Source organism: Leopardus geoffroyi, chromosome E2 (genome assembly GCF_018350155.1).
Source record: "Leopardus geoffroyi isolate Oge1 chromosome E2, O.geoffroyi_Oge1_pat1.0, whole genome shotgun sequence".
In the NCBI taxonomy this organism is placed as follows: Eukaryota; Metazoa; Chordata; class Mammalia; order Carnivora; family Felidae; genus Leopardus; species Leopardus geoffroyi.
In genome coordinates, this window is record NC_059335.1 from 46,538,594 (window position 1) to 46,560,677 (window position 22,084).

General features: G+C 49.4%; 1 protein-coding gene and 1 long non-coding RNA gene across 5 annotated transcripts in view; both read left to right on the forward strand.

Annotated features, from left to right (window-relative positions):
* The window catches only part of ZFHX3 (zinc finger homeobox 3), a 239,880-nt gene that overhangs the window by 159,508 nt on the left and 58,288 nt on the right, over positions 1–22,084 (forward strand). The gene's annotated exons all lie outside the window — the stretch shown is intronic.
* Positions 875–6,945, forward strand: LOC123579394. Its single transcript, XR_006702744.1, has 2 exons — positions 875–5,872; positions 5,967–6,945. It is a non-coding gene; the product is annotated as an uncharacterized LOC123579394 (long non-coding RNA).

A 22,084-nucleotide genomic window follows, 5' to 3' on the forward strand; every position in this document is an offset into this window, starting at 1 on the left:
TAATGACCTGTCATGTTTTTGGAGAACTTCCTTCCAGAAAGACTGTAATTTAGGGAATGTGGATATTTACTGCTTCTTCTGTCATTCCCAGGTCATTTTTTGGCATCAGGTAGAGCTGTGACTGTAGGTTAATGTGTCTGTGCCTGTGTCAGTGACGGGTAGGGCTGCCCCGTTGGGTTCCATGAAAAAACGTCACTTCTGTGACTTTGGATGTGTTCAAAGAGGTGAAATTGCTTTGAACATCCTCTAGAATAAAATGGAAAGGCCCATGAATGTCTTCATACGTTGTTCTGTGACCCAGTGTCCGTCCCATTTCCTTCTGCAGCTCCTGAAACTCTGAGGATAACCTTCTCTGGTTCTTTTCCTTCCTTTCTCATGCCAGTGAACATTGGAAACTCTCAGATCAGTCCTGTTTGCAAGAGCTTTTATTTATTTGTTTTATTTTTTTTTTCTTTTAGAGAGCACACAAGCAGGGGTGAGGGGTGGTCGGGGGGGGGGGGGAGAGAAGAGACAGAGAGAATCTTAAGTAGGCTCCATACTTGGTGTAAAGCCCAATGTGGGGCTCAATCCCATGACCCTGGGATCATGACCTGAGCCGAAATCAAGAGTTGGATGCTCAACCAACTGAGCCACCCAGGCACCCTGAGCTTTTTAAAAGTTACATGGGAATTTAGGGGCACCTGGGTGGCTCAGTTGGTTAAGCATCCAACTTCAGCTCAAGTCTTGATCTCATGGTTTGTGGGTTTGATCCCCGTGTTGGGCTCTGTGCTGACAGCTCAGAGCCTGGAGCCTGCCTCAGATTCTGTGTCTCCCTGTCTCTGCCCCTCACCTGCTTGTGCACGTGTTCTCTGTCTCTCTCTCTCTCAATAAATAATGTTTATAAATAAATAAAAATTAATAAAAAAGTTACATGAGAAATTAGATCCCAGCCTTTCTGAACTGGCTGACCTTGGTCAAGTTACATAACCCCGAGATTCATGACCTTTTCAGGTAACCTGATGAATGAAATGATCCTTCACCCGAGAAAAAAATGCATACATATGACAGATTTTGCATGTTTACTTCAGGATCCCAACTGCACACCTCTAAAGTTTAGATCTTTCATCTGTGGAAGGAGATGGCCGTGCACATCTTGGAGGTCTGTCTCATTAATTCTCCTGTGGCAGTTAAGTGAGAGAATGTACGTTAGCATGACACCTGGCACATTCTTTCTGAACCGTGAACCTTGGTCTCTCTCCTTCCATTTCTTTCCCTCTTTGGTTCTCTCTCTTCCAGGCACTGTGCCTTGACCTACAGTACATTTGCCAAGGGAGAAAAGTTAGTCTCAGTTCACTTTTGGATCATTTGTTAGGACAGAGCCCTGCCAGATTTTCATTTTATCTGTCCACAATGATTTCTTTGTTCCTTTTTTTCCCCTCTCGCCACTTTGGGCTTCTCATGGCCGGAAGCATCGCATTATCTTTCTGGTCTGAAGTTTCAGTACACCCGTTTCCTTCCTGTGGGAGGGGTCTCATGTTGGTTGTGCTTGGGGAAGCCCTGGGTCTGCCTCTCCCACTCATGGCCGCCCTGGGGTTTTGCAGAATCTTCAAGGTGGCATTTCCTCTATCCTTGAGGGCAAGGGAAGCCGCACTCCAGCTTTCAGGCTTCAAACAAGCATGTCCTTGGCCCACAGCCACACAGCTCCACAGAGGGCCTTTCCGGCACGTATCAGGGCCTTCATCAGTGGTGGATTTGGGAAGAGCCAGCCCTGATGGTGGAAGACTTTGTTGTGGGTCGGAGGTAACCCTGATCACAGTGGTCACCTGCCTCCTTGGCCAGTCAGAGGCAGTGAGAGGCCCCTTCCATCTCAGCATCGAAAAGCCTGCCTCTCTCGCTGTTCCTTGTACCCCATCCTGTAGACTCTGGGTCTTGGCTCCTGCCCTCGGCACATTGGGTGGGGGCAAGGCCTGAGGTCATTTTTAACACTCATTAGAGAGCAGTCAATGCAGCAGTGCTCACAAAGGTTTGTCACAGCCCAGGTGGCTGACATGACCCGGAATGGAGCCACCTTCAAGGGGAAGGCTTATCTGAAGCACCCATGGCCTAACTCAGGACCTAGTGTGCTTGTTTGTGAGGTGAGCACCCACCTGGATTACAGCGATAGGACCTCAGTGAGATTCTGCCACAAATGCCTTCTTCCCCTTGGCCTCTTCGCCTTTTGGCCTGCCTGGTCCATGGCCCGGTCCTCGGTCTTGTCATTCGATTCCAGCCCTGCTTGGATACAGGTAGTCACCTGAGAATACCTGGTGGTAGGAGGCCTTCAAGTCATGGGTTCATTTTGAGAATGTAAAAACTTTTAGGTTCTTATGCTAATGTTCCATTTGCTATTTAATATAGTTGATTAAGGTCGTTCAGCCGGCTTTCACTGGCCTGAGGGTAGGAAAGAATGCAGAATCCACTTTTTAAAATAATCTGATAGGCAGGCAGATGTTGGCCTCACCTGATGCCTGCTCAGACTCTCCCAGCTGGGAATACACTGACCGCCCCCCGCCCCCCACCATCGTCATTCACATCCACCATGATTCCGGAGACTGTCATTCTTCAGGGAGCATCATCACGGCCCACAAACTGAACACCACTTCCCCTGGGTCCCCGTAGGCTCCATCTTCAAACTCTAGCTGGATGTTTCCAAATAGCTTGCTGCCGTGTGGATGATTGATGGCTTTCATTCTTGGTATGGATGCTGACTTAGGCCACAGGTGTTGGAACTGGGGTTTGGTAGCCCTAATGTGCACCGTCAGTGTGACTTAGGAGCAATTGTTGGCCAAGAAGAGAGGGTCAAGGGAACACGGGCCACCTGAGAGGTAAATGCCTTGCTACCCACACGATTCGGCACTTCATTCACAAGTTTATAGGAAGCTTTCAAAGTTTTAAGTACGTGCCTTTTGATACGTGACAACCCATTTCCAAGATCTAATGTTTAAACTATTGGAGTGGCACAGGAATACTTTGCATCTTCCTAAGACAGGGGGTAAGCACACCTTCACAACTGCTTACAAGTACGCTGCATACAAATACAATAGGAATTTGAGTTGCTACTAAATAATGATGTGGTTGTGTCTGTACATATGCCTGTATATTTTTTAGTGTGTATTTAATGCAGCTTCCTCTGTGCCAGGCATCTTCAGAGCCATGCAGATGTGGTGGTGAGCATGGGGTGACAGACTGAGGGCCTCGCTGGTGCAAGGACCCTGGGGCGGGAGGAAGGCCGGTGTAGCTGGCATGTCCTGGGGAAGAGGAGGCAGGTAGCACAGTTCACTAGACCTATCTCTGTCAGCAGGCCCAGGGTTGGGGGTTTGGATGCTCTGAGAGGAGGAGTGGCCTGACATGGTTGGATTCACCTGTGGGAAGCACACTTTACACCTTGTCCACGTAGAGGTTTCTCTCTCAGGAAGTGAAGACACAGAAACTGAGTCAGAAAATAGTTCCCTCTATTCCTGTGTGAGATCTTTAAATCATAAAGGACTTTCACATTCCTGTATCTTTTGCATCTTGGTGATTTCACTTTTTCAGAGAGAATTTTCTTCCAGTCCTGGACTCTGGTTTGCAGCAAACATCTGGAGCTGCCATAGGCCTGGATTGTCCTCCTGCTCTCCTGGGACTGAAATTCCTGAGGGTGTAAGGGATTCACTGGTGTAGGGAAACGTATGTGTGAGTGGGGAAAGTTCTCTCTTTTTACAGATTTTGAGGACTGGTCTGAGATCCAGGGAACGACCTGTTCTTGCATCGGGGGCCTCAGGGATGCCCATGTGGCAGTGCTTGAGCTCACCAAGATTAGGGTGTCCGCCCTCATCCTGGGGATTCGGTTTACTCTGTGCCGTTACTTATGTGAGAGTTTCCATGAAATGCTTAGCGGAAAGATCTAGAGCCCCTTTATCTTGGCTGATGTTATTCTTTATAGAGAGACTTAAATATACAGAAGGGGGGGTGTGCTGTATGACACCTGCAACAAGACAGCCCTGTGGCTGCAGGGCATCTTAGGTACCAGGGTGCTTCCAGAAGAGCAGTGTAGACATACAGAGCGAAGAGTGTCCCACGTCTGCCAGCTGGACAGCTGGTGGGTTGGCAGAAGGGAAGGTACGAGAGAAAGGCAGAAGCGGACTAGTTGCCATAGGCCAGGGAGAACAACAAGGTGAAGAAAAGTGGAGAAAGTAGTGTTTGTAACTTGGGGGAACTCTGAGAGCCCGTAAAGCCAATTTCATGCAAAAAATAAAATTCATGATCTTTAGACATTAGACAAGGGGTGAACTTTTGAGAGGCGGTAGGGGAACAGCCAGGCTCGTGTAAAGATCTGGAGAGAAAGGGTGGTTGAGGGTTCAGCCAAATCCTTGCCCTGCATTTTGAAAGAAAATTCTCTCTGAAAAAGTGAAAGGGAGGGAGGAACACGGGGTAGCAGCTCCAAAGGTGATCCAGGAATTTGTAAATTATGAAGGAGGCAGAGAGACAGATATTTGTTAAATGATGAAGCGAAAAGTGTACTTTGCAAGTTTTTTTTTTTTTAATAGCTGATAAACATGTGGATCAGCAGCTTCCCATGGGAAAATGGAGACATTCAAAATGATTCCTGATGGAACAGGAAAGGGGTGTCTGTGCACTATGCTGCACCCGCTCCTTCAGGGGCGACCCACTAGAACGGGCTCCATGCTTTCCTTCCTGCTCTAAACAGAAAGGAGTTTTCCTGGATGGGGGAATCTGAATGTATTGAAAACAGTGGGCAACGAGAGCAGTGTTCTGTATTTGAGCTTGACCCCCTGGGAGGGAGGATCTGGTCCAGAGAGAAGGCAGTGCAGGGCTGCAGCTGCCGGGGAGTGTTGCCTCCCAGCCACGCATGGGGCCACAGACATCCATCACCCCAAGAGGCACCCAGGTAGGAACTCTCCACCCCTTCAGAGACACCCAAGTCATGGCCTTTAAAACAAGCTCTTCTTGGAGGTGAGTTAGTTGAGCGTCTCATTTTTGATTTCAGCTCAGTTCATGATCCCAGGGTTGTGGGATCAAGTCCCACATTGGGCTCTGTGCAGAGCGTAGAACCTGCATGAGGAGTCTCTCTCTCTCTCTCTCTCTCTCCCTCCCTCCCTCCCTCTCCCTCTCTCCCTCTCCCTCCCTCCCTCTGACCCTCTCCCTGCTTGCACTCTCTCCCTAAAAAAAAGAAGAAAAAAAAAAAAAGAAAACAAGCCCCTCTTCTCCCTGTTTTTGTTTATCACCTATTTCTGGAAACCGGCCTTGGGATCTCATGGCCCGGCAGCACAGCTGCTTTGGAAAACGTTGTTGGAGTAGGCTCCTCCCTAAACAGACTCCCCTGGCTTCGAGAATATGAACTGAACTGGGGTCGGCCAGACAGGTGTATCCTTATGTTCATAACCAGAAGTGGCTACAACCAAACTGTTACATTTTGTCTAACTTGTGCCCTGCTGGGCAACTCTGTAGACCATGGAATGCTGTTGGCAAAACTCGTTGCCGCCCAGAACTCTGCCTAAAGTTGAGCTTGAGCCTTTGTTTTTTTCTGTTGTAACTTGGAGGAATTTAAAGCTGTATTCTAAGTTCCCGGATGTCTTTTTTCTCCCTCTATGTCTATGTCAGGCAGAAATAAGTAAGGTCTTGTGTATGAACCAACAGATTTCCAGAGATTTTGACCATAGGGAAGCTGGGGAGAAAGCTGAGGGGCAATGACAAGTAGGATTTTGTGCCTTGCCTCCCTTTGGCCTCACTGAGACGATCATGGTTGTTGCAGAAACCCACACCCACGGACAGCCCTTTGACCCATTTCCACCCACATAGAAGGGAATCCAGAGAACTTTCCTGCCTTCTGGACGTGAAGAGAACAGCTGAGTTGGTAAGAGGGGAAAAGAAAGAGAATTGGCTTAACCGTTTATTTATCTGAGCTGGTTATTTCTAGAAAGAGTAAGTCAACATCATCCTTTCGGTAGAAATGCCCTTCTGTGGATTGCTGAAAAAAAGGAAAACAGCTGAAAGATGGAAGTTCTGTTCCCTTTTTGGAAACATGCAGTTGTGTTGCCTCGTTGGAGAAGCCCAGTCGACGCGGGGAGGGCTTGCAGACACAGGCGGAAGCCAGCGGGGAGAGGATGCGGAGGTGGCCCGGGGAAGCCCCTGCAGTGGCCAGCCTGGCCCGCCTGCCAGCTCGGTGGACACAGGAGCCGAGTGTGAGAAGCAGGCAGAAGCTGAGGCCGAGCCGGGCACGGCTTTCTAGATTAGCTCTCTGCAGCTTCCCTGTTTGGATTGGCCCGAAGCTGGCACAGGAGGCCCAGCCAGCTTTCCGAGGGGAAGCCGGTCTGCCAGCCAGGCGGGGACGGTGCCTCCCGGCGCCTCTGCCCTCCTACCTTGCCCAGGTTGCGGCAGCTCGTGCATAAATGGGGCAGCGCGTCCACGTCTCTCCTTCCCTCTGCACAAATTGGAAATGACTAACCTTGCCATATTTAGTGCAGCGCTAACGGCCACTCGCCTCTGAGGGGTAATCATGCAGGCATAAATTCGGAAAGTTGCTAAGCTATGAGCAGTCTTATGAGCATTAAAAGTGTCCTCTTTGCCAGAAAGGTCATTCATAACTTGGCTACCCTGCTGATGTACAGTCAGTGATATTGATTGATTAATGTATGAAAGCACTGGATCCATTTGCTTCTATGAAAGAGAATAAAGTGCAGTCGACTCTCTCTTTATTTTCACCTCATCCTTTTGTTTGAAGGACATTTTTCCCCTTCTTTTTGTTTTGCCGGCTAGGTTTAAGGGGGTTACAAAAAGCCAGTTTCTGCCAAGTAATGTGTTCACAAAGAGAACATTGATTCACATCAGTGTCGCTTGAATTACCCTTAAAGGTTTGCCAAGGAGTTGCTCTTATATTAACCTTCTGTTCGTGGAGGAAGAAATAAATAAATAAGTCATAAAGTCAAACTCGTTGCTTTGGATTTCATTCGGGGCCTAATCTCAAATAATTCCTCCCGTGGCTGACTGTAGTGAAGGACGTTGCCCAGAAGGCCCCCGGTTAGGTTTTGGGGTGTGAGGTGCAGGACGTCAACGGAGGCGAGCCCACCCCCACCCCCCGCCGCCCGAGCCCTCCTGGGGACCAGATCATGGAACCGACTGAATTTACTTCCAGCACAGAGATTAGTTCTGACTGGCTGCCTCGCATTCAGGCTGAGAAGCTGCGGTCCCTTTTCTTGCTCTCTTAGGCAGTTCACACAATCAGGTGGTGGAAAGGGCAAGGGAAACCTCTCTTTGTCTGAGAGATGAAGGATTCTGGTGGGGAAGGCAACTTTGTTTTTCAGCTCCGATGGAACGAATTCGTTATACAGTCTTCTGAGTCCTCCTTAAATCTCCCAGTTCTCTACAAACTTAGCAAGGCCATAGCCTGAGGATGGGGAAGAAGGACTCCTTTGCATTTTCAAAGCTCAAATGAAGTTTGTTGAGTTGTTGCTGTTTTAATTTTTCTGTGAGCAGATAGTCTGAAGACTTTCCTGTTGAAAACCCAAAATGGTGTTGGTGGTCTATGAAACCTAGAGTGTATTGATTGCCCTGTGATTTGGTAAGCCTTGAGTATTCTCTGAGTTGGAGCATTTTGCAGACTAATGGCGTTCTGTTACTAAGGTTTTCTCTTCAGTGATTTTCTTTTCCGGAAGATAGCTCAGTGCTAGGCACATACGAGGTCACTGGTCAGTGTTAGCTGACTGGCCATCTTGGATTCTTCAGCATTTGACACATGGCCACTTTCAGAGTCCGAAGCATTTGGAGACAGTGTCCCCAACGTCCTGGGAAGCTAGGGCAATGTGGACTTATGGCGCCCAAAGCTGTGCTTAGCTCCTGGGGGGCACAGCCTGAGGCATAGCCTGCACATACCAGTGGGGAGGTCTCCAGGTTGGCTGTCCCAGGTGTGGAATGCCCTTGGGAGCCTTGGAATGAAAACTGGTCACCCTGTCTGTCTGTTCCTATAAGCCGGACCCCGTGCACCTGGCAAAAGCTATTTGACCTGGGTGTGAAGGTGGCCCAAGCTGTTCATTCAGCAGCGTCCAGCAGAAGGCCAACACACAACACAGTTCCTGGAACAACCAGTTTCATATCAGTTCACAGCTCGTGAACAGGGAGGGTGTTGATGGCTGAGAGTCCCAGAGGAATCTGTGCTTTGGAAGCATTGCTGTGTGTCTTCCTGGGAGTCTGGGCTGTCAGAGCCTCGTGTACCTCCTGTCTGCCCACGGCCCAGGGGGTATAAAAGCAGCAGGTGAAGAAGTAGGTTGGTTTTTCCCCCTCCCATGGAAGCTGGCAGGTGTCTAAGCTCCTATGAATTCTTCTTAGTTAAAAGGGGCTCTCGGTAAACTGGTTGCACCTGGCCGATGCTTTGATGGAGAAGCAGTTTTAATTGGGAGACACAGGAAGCCCCCTATGCCACACCCCTGGCTTTTGCACAGCACTTTGAATAATACCTTGTGTTTGGCTGCGAGCAGTACAGGGTTACTGGTGGCTTATGGTCTGACCACAGCGCCGTTGCTCCCGGCAGCCTCACTGGCTTCTTCTTAGTTCTCGGACATGGCAGGGGAGCCACAGACAGGTAGAGCGTCCAGCTTTGCAGTTATATGTGTACCACATCACCAGTTGCCCTCCCTCCACACCAGCTGGAGCTCCTTGCCCAGCTAACCCCGAGACACAGGTGACACGTTGGCCCATATGGGGAGCCGAACAGCTTTATGTGATTGTTTAATTAAAACCTTGGTTTTCTAATTGCAGTCTCAACACAGGTGCCTTTTGTTAATGAAACACAACCTCCTCGCTTGGTGCTCTTGCTCAAGGCATTTCTTTCCCCTTTTTCCCAACTTGAAAAGTGGGAAATTTTTGTTCCCACCATCGGGCAAGGGGCGCGTCTTGCCGTTGGAGGAGACGTCCCACTATTCCTTTTCCTTTTGTCAGCCCGTGTCCGTGTCTTATCTCGGCTGTGGTCGCCTCTCTGATTTCATATTGCAGGGAGTCAAATTTGTAAGCCCCTTCACCTGCTGGAGTAATCAGAAAGCCCGAAGAAAACCGCCATGTTTCTCCGACGTAAGCATTATTTTCCAGATTCCTGGCGCGAGAGGTGAAATGGATATACTGTTCACTTTGCAAGGGGGAAACCTCCCCTGATTTCCACATGAACCCCGGCATCTTCATCTCCTCCGCCTCCCTCTGCTGAGGCGATAGGAGTCAGCTCGAAGGAGATGCTGAGAGTGAATCCATTTTCTCCTCCTCTGTCTCCACAGAATAAATTAGAATTTGCCCGATTTAATCAAACGGCTTCGTCTCTCTGCCATCTTCCCCATCTCCAGAGTATTCCCTCCGTAGCGGCCTGCTCTCCTGTAATGGATCTCCGTGCCGTATCTCCTCCTTACAGGCTGGTGGCTTCACAGGCGATGCTCTCGCTTGCTCCCACGCACACGCTGTTTCACACATGTGCGTGCGTGCCACCTTTGGGGGATCCTGAGGGCCGAAGGTGCAAAAATTTGTCACCAGATCTCATTTTCCCCATTGTCAGGCGTGATGGTTGTAATTGATGTAGAGGTTGGTGCGGCTTGCCGTCCGTCTGCCATCAACTCAGCCTCCCGGAGTTGACGCGACCACAAGGTGGAATATATTTTGGGGAGGAGGGGGAGAAGTAGATGGTGGCACTCGCTCTGCCCCAGCCCTTTCTCTGTGTAATTGGAACATAGTTATCTCTGGGTATGGAGGAGCATTTTGCTGTCTCCCCATTGCTCCGGGTTGGACTGATGGGGGTTTGTTGTTTGAATTTGGAATGGTTTTTCCTTTTGAAACACCACCCCCTTCCTAAATTTGTGTTTTAATTTCTATTTCCTGGTTGATTTTTCCCCCTTTCCATTCTGACACTAATTATGCCAGCCGCGTTGGGAGCCCTCACTGCTGGGAGGTACCCAGATAAGGGTTAAGAAGGGTTTTAAAAACAGGCTGAACTCCTTCTTAATGAGGCTCAATCGGGCTCTCCTCCGGGTGGTTTTGTTTTGCTGATCTGTCAGTTTTTCAAGGATTTAATTGCACTTTTTTCGTGTTAGTCTTTGAAATTGGCCTATACAATCTTGCTATAAAATAACATTAAAAAAAAAAAAGAAAAAAGTTAGTGGCTTTTGTCCCCTCCCCCCTTTATTGTCATTGGGGGATTTTATTTTTCACTTTCTCTTTCCAGGACCATCTTTTTCCAGTCACTCTTGGGAGCTGGCCGTAGTGAGGAGCCCAGGGTGAGTGGCAGGAGGGGCCTCGGAGAGCCTGGATCTCCCCGTTTCTGAAGCCCTTCCGTCTCTCTGGGACTTCAGTAACACAGCTCCTCGTCTTACGGCTCCTCTTCTGGGTCTGCCCTTGGCCAGGGGTGGGGAGGGACCGGCCCGTGAGGACAAGCTCCGATTTGTGCTTTAGGCCTGGAAGCAACCGATTCCATCAAGCGGTGCCAGACCCGCTAAGCAGCGTCTTGAGTCCTCAACCATGGGAGGTGAGGAAAAGAAAGAGTCTACAAGACAGAAGGCAGAAGTTGCCAGGCAGGGGAGGGGGAGGGAAGCAAGGCCATATCCTTTATGCTATTATCTTTATGGCATAGAAAAACATGCTCGAAGCAATCAGCATGAAATTCTTAATTGCTTCGCTTACTCCTGCTCCCCTCATGGGACAGATTGTGCAAGTGCTGGAGCTGCCAGGACCCTCACGTTAGCACACTGTCCCTGCTGCACACACTATTTTTAACCAGTGCTTTGTTTTGCAAAGACGCACAAAGCTTTCTCTCTCTCTCTCTTTTTTCCTTCCCAAGGATGCTAATAAACAGCAGAGGCAATAAAGAGCTTCTCTAGCCACCCTGGCAGCAACCACGCTTGGTGAGACTGTGAGCCTCTCTCTCTCCCCCTACCTCCCTGCCTTCTGCTTCCTCTCTTTGGATTTCGTCATTCCTTCTTCCCCTTTCGGCAAAAGTTTTGGCTTAAAAAAAAATTTTTTTTTTTTTTAATTTCTGTCTCTGCATTTATCCTGTGAACAAAGTTCCCTTTTCCCCTTCCCCTCTCTCCTGATTCTGATTTACATCCCTATCCTCCTCTCTGTTCTGATGAGTATCTTCCTCTTGGAGATTTCCAGTCCCCTCTCATGAGGGTGTAAAATCCAAGAACCAGATCTCAGAGATTTCAAAATAAAATAAAAGTAAACTCTGCTTAAAAAACACTTTAGCAGGAAAGCCGGGCTAATTGTAAATCAATGGGTCTTAAAATGCAGCATCGATCTCCAGTTAGAAGTTTGAAGGGGAAAGCAGTAATTACTGCACCAGAAGGTAGTTTTTTCCTCTTAGTAAGTTCTGGGCAGAAAGAAGGCTCATTAGGGCCGCTCTTCGGAATCCGAGTAATTAGTTTAAAAAGTACTTTTGTGGTGTTATTCCCTTGGCTAGAAATTATTGGAGTCTTCACAGATTTATAGTTCAATTCTGATAAGATTTGATTTATTACCGTGTTTGGTGTGGACGAACCTTGATACGTAATCGCCCAGGTGAAGACTCAGGGAAGCATGGACCGGAGCTTTGTGAAGGAAGAGTCTTTTTAGAGTAGACAGGGTTTGATTCTCTAATGATTTTTACTGCCCTGGATAGTATTGAGTGGGACCGACTTAGAACCCTAGCATGGCATGGATGTTAGAACATCCAAGGCCAACCTTGTTATCGCTCAGATGAGCAAAAGGAGACCTAGTAGAAGAGGCGACGTTCTTGTCCAAGTGCATGTCGACGTGATGGTTCAGTGGCAAGATTGGACGTCTCTCAGCCACCTTATGTCACCCAAGGTGGGTCTGCTAGAGAATAGGTCCCATGAAGGCAGGAATGTGTCCTTCTTGTCCAGTTGGATTCCCAATGCCTAGAACCTAGTAGGTGTAACTTAATGGGTATGTTTAATGAGTTGGTGAATTCACAGATGAACAAATTAGACAACCCCTCTTTTCTGTCTTGGAGAGAGAGCTTGCAAGCTCTTGTCTTTGGGAGAGACTATCATGGGAGCTTTCTGTCTGGTTAGAGTATCAAGACAAGGACAACCGCCATTCCGAGCGCTCGCCTTTGCACCAGAATCAGGCAATCCTTTCTTAACGGGACTTGATTTTTGCTTGAAGAGCTCATTCTCCCGCTTCACTTTTTATTGTAAAGCAAATACACAACCTAAAAGAGGACTTTTAGGTTCACTGTCATCTTACCATGATACAACCCTCTCCATACCGGTGTGCTATCTTCCGTGTGCCATGTAATATGAAGAGTGAACTAGATGTGTGTGAGGATGCTTTGTCAGCTTAGGCTGTGAGTTTTTACTTTCTTACTCGAAACTTTAAATTATCCACATTGCTTCTAAGAGAGGCTCTCCAAAGAGGGCGCTCTGCTTTTCATCTAGAGCAGTGCATCAGGCAAAACAGTGCTTTGTAAACTTTATTAGCAGAGCTCTCCTTTCTAAACAAATGAGATCTAATTTTCACCCAGTATCTGAATAATTTTCTGGAAAAGCTTTATAACTATAGTTAATTTAGGAGTTCAGAGTTGTCACATTTGTATATTTAAAAATGAGAATAAATAAAGCAGCGTTGATCAACATTTTGATCAAAATTAAGAGTTCTGGGGGTGCCTGGGTGGCTCATTTGGTTAAGCATCTGACTTGGGCTCACGTCAGGATCTCACAGCTCGTGGATTCGAGCCCGACGCCGGGCTCTGTGCTAACAGCTCAAAGCCTGGAGCCTGCTTCCGATTCTGTGTCTCCCTCTCTCTCTGCCCCTCCCCTGCTTGCGCGCTGTCTCTCTCTCTCTCTCTCTCTCTCTCTCTCTCTCTCTCTCTCTCAAAAATAAAATAAAAAAACATTAAAAATTTTTTTTAAAAATTAAGAGTTACGGAAGGTAGTTCAATAGGATCAGCTAAACTTCTGTTTTGTGTTCTGTTTCGGTTTGGTTCCATTATTATGCCGATCCTTGTTCCCGCGGAAGTAGTTCCAGATGGTACCTGTTTTTATAGTGTTGTGTCTCAGAAGAAGTGTCTGTGTCTCAGTCTCAGAAGAATCTTCAACTAAGTAGGGATGGCAGAAAGTTTTACTCTGAGGTCTGCACAGAATCTAGGTAACTTGGCCGTAGAGTCCACGGCCTGTCCTCCAGTGTGTTACGTGGACTTAGGTTTTCATTATTACAACATTTGGTAATCACCCGGAATTTTATAAGCAGCTTAAAAGAAAACTGGAATCAAACTTTGCAGGACCCCTGCAAGTGTTATGGGGTTCCTGAGGGAGCGGTTCAGACACCATTACCTTGTGAGAGCTGCACCTTACGAGCGCCCTGGGACTCCTGTCGTCGGAAGACCCTGTGGCTGCTCTTGCTGAAAAAATCACTGTGGTGCCGAGTGGCTGGCGGAGGGCCCCTCGTCGGGGTATCTCCCCGTCACCTGTGTTGGATGACCACTGCGTGGTATGCAGCCTTGCACATGACTTTACGGGTTGAGGAGGCCTTGGCTTCCCCCGTGAGGCCTCTTGCCCTTCTTCTGCTGCCAGGCCGCATCCTGAGAGGGTGACCCCCAGCTGCGGCGGGCCTCTCTGGCCCCTGCCTTGGTCTCTTCGGGACTTGCCTCTGCCCTGTGACTGTGGAAGTACTGATGTGGTCCGCATGGAAAGACGTCACTTTTTATTTCTAAATGGGAGGAAATACTTCTGTTTATCACAGGAGCCCCGAGCTGTGCTTCCACATGCTGAGAGTTATGTCCCTGAGCCATGGCCTTGGTCACCCTCCTGTGCTCCGTCATCGCTCTGCCAAAAGCAGCTTGCGCTCCCTCCCTGTCTGCTTTTCGCCAGTTCTGTTGCTTCTCCCCTCTCTCCTTGAATTAAATGTTTGGGCTTGCAACGTTTATTAATAGCACCAGCACTGCTGAGTAGAGTAGTGATTTTTTTCTCTTTTTACATTTAATTTATTTTTGGCTTTTAGAAACAAATCTGAAATAATATTTGAAGCTTCTCCCTTTGGGGGCCACCTCCAGGTAATCCTTTTAAAGCATGTCTTGGGGTCAGGCATTCCCCACTTACCCTCCCAAAGCCACAGGGCCATCAGCTCACCCCCCTTGCCGTAGCGCTAATGCCCTGGTGTTTGCTGCTCGTCGGTCAAGTCCAGCTGTAAATCCTTGGTCCTCTGGATCCACCCACACACCCAGTCCCTCAGCCTTTTTTAAAACAGCTTAACTAAAGACATGTTGCTGTCTAGAGAAATTTTTCCCAAACTGTGCCTTTATAGGAATATAAGTGCTGTTGAAGAGATTTATGGTATGCATTTCAACAAACATTAGCCCCTGTTTGCACAGATTTACTGGGCACGTGATGGTCCCTAATGTGAAAAGTCCTTTTTGGTACTGGAGCTTGGGATTTCAGATGAGCAAGTGATGTTTTCATATAGGACCCGTCAGAGGCATTGAGTGAGGCGGATGCCATTAGGCGTGGTCAGCAGATGTGAGGGTGCATCGAGGAGGTTGGCGGGGTCTCCAGAGGCAGAGGGCTGATGCCTGTGGCTTGTGTTTTCAGGCTTGTGTGGTTATTGTCCAGGGGCCAGTCTGGGGACTGAAAAGGTTCACCTGTTGCCTCCACCTCTCCTGTTTGCTTTAACAGCCCCAGGCCCCTCCTGTCTTCCTTCTAGCTTCTGTATCCTGATAGGGTAGCATTTTTGTCACTGGCAGAACATGGAAAGGTGATTTTCAAATAGAAGGGTGGGTGTGATTTTTTTTTTTTTTTTTTGATGAGTCCCAAGTGGCAGAGAGACCACCTGGAGGTCCGTTGAGAACTGGGGACTCTAAGTAAAGGCACGCTTGACATGGCTCTGTCTCCTACCCCTGAACAACTAGGGAAGCGAATGGCAGCCTCTGGCCAGGAATTGATTGCATTAATTGATATGCCAATAAGAGAGCTTGTTATATCCGCCATTGGTTAGGAGGCCAGCTAACAAGTCCGCTGATCAATGGCACCAATAAAGATTTCATCCATTAATGAGCAACATGGTAATTAATGTTATCCATAAACCAATTAGCCTGGCTAGCTAATGCTCCAGCCTGCACGATGAGGGGCAGTGCCGAAAGTGGGCAGGCCACTACCCATCTGGCATGGAGTTGGGTCTTCAGGTGGCTTCATGGGGTAATGAGAGAGCCTGAGACTCTGGAAGGTTTATTCCACTGGAGAATGTGAAGAAAACTTGGAGCATTCAGAGCCCCTGGCAGAGAGAGAAGAAGGCAAACAGAGTCCTTGCCGGGCCCTGGGCTGGAGCACAGCTGTGCCCTGCTTGTCCCCAACACCTGCTGGGAGGACAGAGCAGGACACACTTTTCTCTTCCAACTCCTGTCTGCCCAGCTTTCCCACGCAAGCCTCTCAGGGGCTGTTAGGGGCCCGTAATGGAATGACTGAGTTCCCGGGTCACTCTGGTCCCAGCTGGGCACGCTTTCCCTGGGGACACCCCCATCGATGGCTCACATGAACTGCCTTGTGCGCTCCTGGAGGGCGGGCCGTGGCCTCTTCTGGGAACCATGAACGAGTGGTAAAGTAATTAATATCCCTCCAGCCCCCTGTCCCCATGTTTCATTTAGGAAGAAAAAATTTGTTGGAGGAAAGAAAGAAGGAGAAACAGATGATTTGAAGCTGTGCCTTTTTCCTCCCCCCCCCCCCCAACCCTGCTGGTTTTTTTGAAATGACATCAGTGGGTTGTTTGCCAAGCATAACCTGGCAGCCTGGCGGCTCTGCCTGACTGCCTGAGATTTCTGGGGACCGTGCAGCTCGCCAGCTCCAGCCGTGGCAGCGTGCCAAGGTGACGTTCCGTGACTAAGCAGAAACGAGGGAGAGGGAGAGAGGGAGGAAAAAGGTATGTGTGGTTGGGGAGCTGGGGGAGAGAGTGGTCCCGGGTCTGGGTGTGGCATGGGGAGACATGGAGGCATGGCCTGGGGCATCGGATCAAGAGGGCGGGTGTCAGGGGAACGCACTTGGCAGGCCAGGGAGTGGCCCTGGGTAGGGAGGGTCGGCGGTGGGGGGAGTTCCAGGGCAACAGCCACAGATCCAGCCTGAGAGACTGCTGACTGAAGGGGTCTGATTTAGGAGGGAACAAAATGAGCCAAAGTGAAGGTGACAGCCCCGAGGGCCTGGAACTATTGAGAAGGAGGCTTAGGGAAGCTTTTATCAGCACCAGGCCCTATACTCCTCAACGGAGTTTCCTTTGCATTGTTAGGTATTGACCCTCAGAGACCCCTTGTGGATTCCCTAATTGAAAATTAATACTAGATCAATGCCATGGGCAATTTGCATATTGATCATAAACAACTTTGAAGGCACCGAGTGTGCGGCAGATCAATAGGGCTCCTGAATAGGGCTGCAGAGGGAGCACCTCCCAGTACAATGCACTCCGAGAAAGGTTAATGATTTGGGAAGTTCCTAACTGCTCAGCGCTGGGAATGGCCCCCACGCCGCACAGCATCCGCAAGAGCAATTAGTACGGGCGGGCGGAGCCACCTCCCCCCCCAACGGCCTCCACCCCTGCCCACCCCCCACCACTGCAGGGGAGGGCGCCTGCTGGTGTGTGGGAAGGGGCCGGCCATGAGTGTTTTTACAGTTGCCTTTTTTGGTGATGGATGAAGTCTTGGGGCAGTTTATTCTGGGAAGTGTACTGTAAAAGGGAGCAACGGAGTGAAGGCTCCGGTAATTGCTCTGGCCCCTTCCCCAAAACACAGTTCTCCTGATGATTGGAGTGGAATGACCTGGAGAAGGGGCGACAGCTCCTCAGGCTCCTGGTCACTGTGGAAACCTGAATTCATGGGCGCTTTAAGCTGTGCTGGGTTTGGCCCATTGTGCATCCTGTCCCATTCAGCTCCCGGTTTTCTGGATTTTGCTTCCTCGCTCATCATCTGCACTCCCCTGCTTGGTGCCTTCTTGTCTCTCTCTGGCTTTTAGCCTTACCTCTCTGGGCAGTCCTGGCCGCTCCTGTGGATCCCCAGCAAGCCCAGAAGGGCCTCCTCCTCCTGGCCCCCTTCCTGGCCCCTCCTGGCTTCTTTGTGTTTTCTTCGGGGCCCCTCCCTCTCTCCCTTCTGGCTGAGATCCAGCTCCTCTTGTCTCCTGGCCAGAGAAACAGCGCCCAGAGCAGCTGACCCATGGGTGCTCCGGATTTACCCGTTAATGTTTAACAACAGAACCCAGAACACTTGAGGGCTCACCCACTTACTCTGCCTTGGAGGCCCCAGGGTACTCTGAGACAGCTGGTTTGCGGCACGGGGCCAAGTGCTGCCTGAGGAGACCTGTGATGCCGGTCTACCTGTACCTCGCTACCTGGCTGCACCCCGAGACAGCCCAGGGTGGCGGTGCGGCAGCTGAGAGCGTGTGCGCGTGCGTGTGTGTATGTGTGTGACTAGGGGGAGACCCCTCTTCTCTTGTGGCCAACGGAGTGGACTTCTTTCCACAGTGGCCCATTTAAGAAAAGTAAAGCCTCCTCCCCCACCCTCCAGATCCATCTTGCACTAGGAAGAGCTGGCATCGAAATAGCAGCCCTGCTGAGCTTATGTAGCTTTATATGATTATTAAGTTTGCAGAGTGCGTTGAAGTTCATTTCTGTGGAAAGGCAATAAAGTTTCCAAGGAGGGCTGTGTGGAATGGTGGGTGACAAATTTTTGGGTTGGAGCTGTAGCCCTGCTGAACCAGGAGTTCCTCACCCCAGGCCCGAGCCTTAGCTTCTCAGGGAGGGGCTTGGGAGCACAGTGGTGGGGCGGGTCCTTCTGGTGCATGGGTGTCAAGGCCAGCCGCTTGGTGTAGTATGGCCAGTGGCAGAGGCCAAAGACTGCCTGTCTTTGCATTTGTTCAACTCAAGGTCGGCTCCTGCCCACCCCCTAGTAAAGGAAAAGGCACAAGGAAGCTTTATACACCACACACACGCAGATTTGGGGAAGTACCGTAGCCTCCGTACTGGAAAGCTCTTCGAGCCTAACTGTGTGAAGCTGAGCAGGATGTCTCGCCCACGCAGCTCTCTGCTAAGGGTGGGAATCCATCCCAGCCTCTACTTACCAGGCAGGATGGGGAGTCTGAGGCCACATCTGCCCAGAGGAGGGGCTGCTGAACATTGTTCTGATTTTCATAGAAGTTCTTTAGGTGTTAGCAGGCCTGCAGGAACTCGTCCACGTGACCTGTCTGACTCATCTCCTGGCCCTCCTTTCTGTCTTTGCTCCCACCTTGGGCTTTGGCACATGCGGTTCCTCTGTGCCTGGAAGGCCCTTGTAGCTCACACCCTCACTCCTTCGGGTCTGTGTTCAAATGTTGCCCTCTCCAAGCTTCCCATAGAAAATGACCCCTAGCATTGCCTTTTCCCTTTTCCCTACTTTACCGTCCTTCTCCATCAGCATCTGACTTACAGTATGGTCATTTGTTGGGCAGCTTTTTGTCTTTCTTACTCCCCCACCTCCTTTCCTTCTTCTCCACCTTCTTCTTTACCCCTGCACTTTGAGAGCAGGGACTCTTCCTGTCTTGTTCCCAGCTGTATTGTCATTGTCTAGAACAGGTGCTCTGTGAACGTGTGGTAGGTGGATGGGTGGGTAGGTACATGGATGGGTAGATGGATGGATTGATGGGTGGATGGGTGGGTAGATGGATGGATAGTATGAGAAGAAGTTTAAGTTCTCTTGGGAAGGCCATGCAGTAGCTCTTAAGGTGTTCATGAAGAACATGGGCCTTGGCTTTGTTCTGCTACTTCTAGGCTGTGTGACCTTTGCCACTAATTTAACCTCTCAGAGCCTCAGTTTTCTCATCTGTGAAATGGGAATAATAATAGAATTTACTTCTGTTGTGTGACAGTTGTATTCCACAGTTACTGTTATTACATGGTAATAATTTAGACAAATGGCATCTTTCTAAGCACACGGTACTGGTTTTTATGATCAGACTCTTTGCGGTGAAGATTTCCCAGGCAGCAAAAAAGGGAAGTATAACACGTTTTCTACTGATCAGTCCCACTTTGCTAGACCCTTCCTTCTCCTCCTTGCAATCAGGGCCTTTGTGATTGGGTCAAGAAAATGGCACCCAGACTTCGAGGCTCCTGGGGCAGGACGGGGGTGACCTGACATGGATCATAGGTGCACACGGGGTTGGGGGGATTGGAGAGCCAATGTCAGCTTGATTCAGGGCCCAGCAGGCAGGTGCGGGGCCATCCCCATGCATGTGATTACTTCATTATGGAGCCTTTCATTGACTTGGCTGCACTGTGCTGATGAACTGAGACTGGGGACAAGAGCTCATAATTGAGGGAAATAAATTCCCATCACAGGCCTGGCTGCAGCCAGGAGTCAGCATCCCCCTCCTCTGTGTGTGTGATGGGGGTGGGGGTGCGTGCAGGTGTTCACGCCTTCCCTGCACGCTTCTCCCCTTCCGTCCTTCTCTTCAGAACCTCACGGGCTTTGGCTGTAGGCCCACTGAGCAGCCTCTTTGCAGACCTGCCTCTGTTTCCCCTGCGTGGAGCTGCTCCTCCAGTAGCAGGCCTCTTGCATTTGGACGTTAACCCTCTTTTCATGCTCTCCCCGGGACTGGAACCACTGAACCTCCATCAGTCCCGTCACACACCTGTTCTACCTCTCACTTAGTCATCACCCTTGTGCATTTGTTTGTTCACCTTCATCTCTGTGCTGTCCGTTAGATCTCTGTGAAGGCAGAGGAGGGCAGGCCCTGCTGCTGCCCTTCTTAATTGAAATCCCGTTTCATTCATCTGGGAGATGAGGCAGGGGAGGGGGTGGGGCAGAGTTTTCCCAGGCAGGTCCCCTTGCAGCCCGTCCGCCAGACACGAAGCCAGACCTGATACCAGCGCCATGAGTGCGCAGCAGCATCTCAAGGAACAAATTCAGCAACCAGAGTCATTTGCATTCCACTAAACCGAAAACCACACAACCAGCCGCATGGTTTAACCACCACACACACACACAAATGTTGTACTGCGATGCATTTTCTCGAAACCAGGAAATTAGTGGCTCGGGTCACCAGAGCATCTGAAGTTGGTCATTACTAATCAGTTGTTTACAGCAAAGAGATTTTTTTTCTCTCCCCCAGTGTTTTCTAGGCCTTCAAAACATTTCCTGGAATCTTGACTGAAGTCAGTGTGTGCTGTGGGCTGGTGATACACATAATGGCTGGGCTGGGGAGGCAGGTTGCCTCAGTTACAAAGAAGCATGGGTGGAGTGAAGGCAGAGTAGAAAAGAAGTAGAGAGCCCTCACTTGACACCTTCTGACCTCAGCCGGTGGAGCTGAATGCTAGAGAGCCAGGACTGAAATTGCAGTCACTTTAGATTATTTGGAGCGAGGAGAGGCAGGGAAAAAAGGGTCTGTTGACTACAGGAAGCTGAATTCTTCCTCCACTGAAAAGCTTATTAGTGGAAGGGGAAAAAGCAATTACTTGGCTTTTGCTGGTTCTCTGCAGCAGGGACCAGGGGCTGCACCGGCCCCTTGGACCTCACCCTGATCTAGAAGCTCTCTGACGGGCTCTGCTCCCAGCCATTCGGGAGGAATCCTTCTGGGACAACCCCCTTCCAGAAAGAGCAAGAAGGGAGAGAGGGAGAAAGCAGGAACAAGAGAGAGCGTACGTGTGTTTATGTGTGTAAGGATGAAAGAGCGAGGTGGGCGGGCTGCATTGCGCCAGAGCCATGGCTCGTTCTGTCTTTAAACGTGACGGTTTTATTTTGGGTACCACGTTGCCACTGGGCAGGAAGTTAACAGGATACCACTTGCCTAAATACACGGATATCTGGGTTCTTAGGAGATGGTTTTCGGTTTGTTGTGGTCTTGGCGAGCCCATTTTTATCCTTGCTATTATGTCTTTTGTCTCAGAATGTCAAGAAAAACTAGGTGTTGCTCTGAGCAGCTGTGCCACTTGCCTCAACGTCGGAGCTTTTCCATGGGACTTTGTTGGTTTCTTTGCCCGGCTGGCCACTGGAGCAGCATGGAACCACCTGTCCCCTTCATCCTCCTTTGGATTTCCTCGCCCTGGGGACATCCAGCCCCCCACCCCTCTCCAGGTCCTGGTCTCCTGGTCTACAGAATCAAAGTGCTTGTTGTCCGCTCCCCCAAATCCCTCAAAACAAAGGCCGGTCCCTCTGATGACTGGGTTTCTGCAAACAGCCAGTATCTCTCTCTCCTAAATCTGTTTGCTTGCATGCTTCTCTTCCATACTTGTCACCAGAATTTTCCAGTAGGTGAGTCAATTCATAGACTCTCTTCAGACAGAAATTGACCTTTCCCCCACCTGCCATCGTAGATGCTGAATTTAAAGATGCAAACTATTTTTTTTTTTTTGGAAAGTTGCTCTTTGATGACTGTCTAAATCCTCTTATTCCCCCTCCTCTTCTTACTTTTTATATTTAAAATTGTTGCTTGGTAAGTGGGAACTCATTCACTTTTTCTCTTCCTAATCATTGGGCAGTCTCACCTTCAAGATTGTATTGCCTTTTAACTAGTTTTTTCATTGCTTCTTACCTTCCTTGCCACCATTCTTGGCCTTACAAAGTGAAGCAAAACCATTGACTTGTTGCAGGCTTTACTTCCATATTCTGTCTCTGCCCAGGGTTCATATTCCCTTAGAAAGAGTTGTCTGCTTCTGGAAGTATGGGGACAGTTCCGACGTAAGGTATTCCCTGACAAGAGCTTCTAGTAATTTTTCCAGGTACAGCATGTACACAGAAGAGTGTAGACATCCAAAATTATTTCCATAAAGTATGACTGTGTGCTGTCAGTTTCTCCAGATCCCTTATTCCTAACTGTCCCAAGTACCAGTTACTTTCTGCTCAGATCCTTGATGACCTTCTCATCTCATGGAGATGTTTTCTTTCTCTTTGGTTTCACGTATTGGTTGTTTTCAATTGTTCCCGCTATTAAAGAGTCTAGAATTTAAGTTATTTTATTGAATCGTTTGTCTTGATGATTATGACTGCATTTTTGGGCTTTAAGATGCATTACACAGGGTGCCTGGGTGGCTCAGTCGGTTGAGTATCCGACTTCAGCTCAGGTCATGGTCTAGCGGTTCAGCCCTGTGTCAGGCTCTGTGC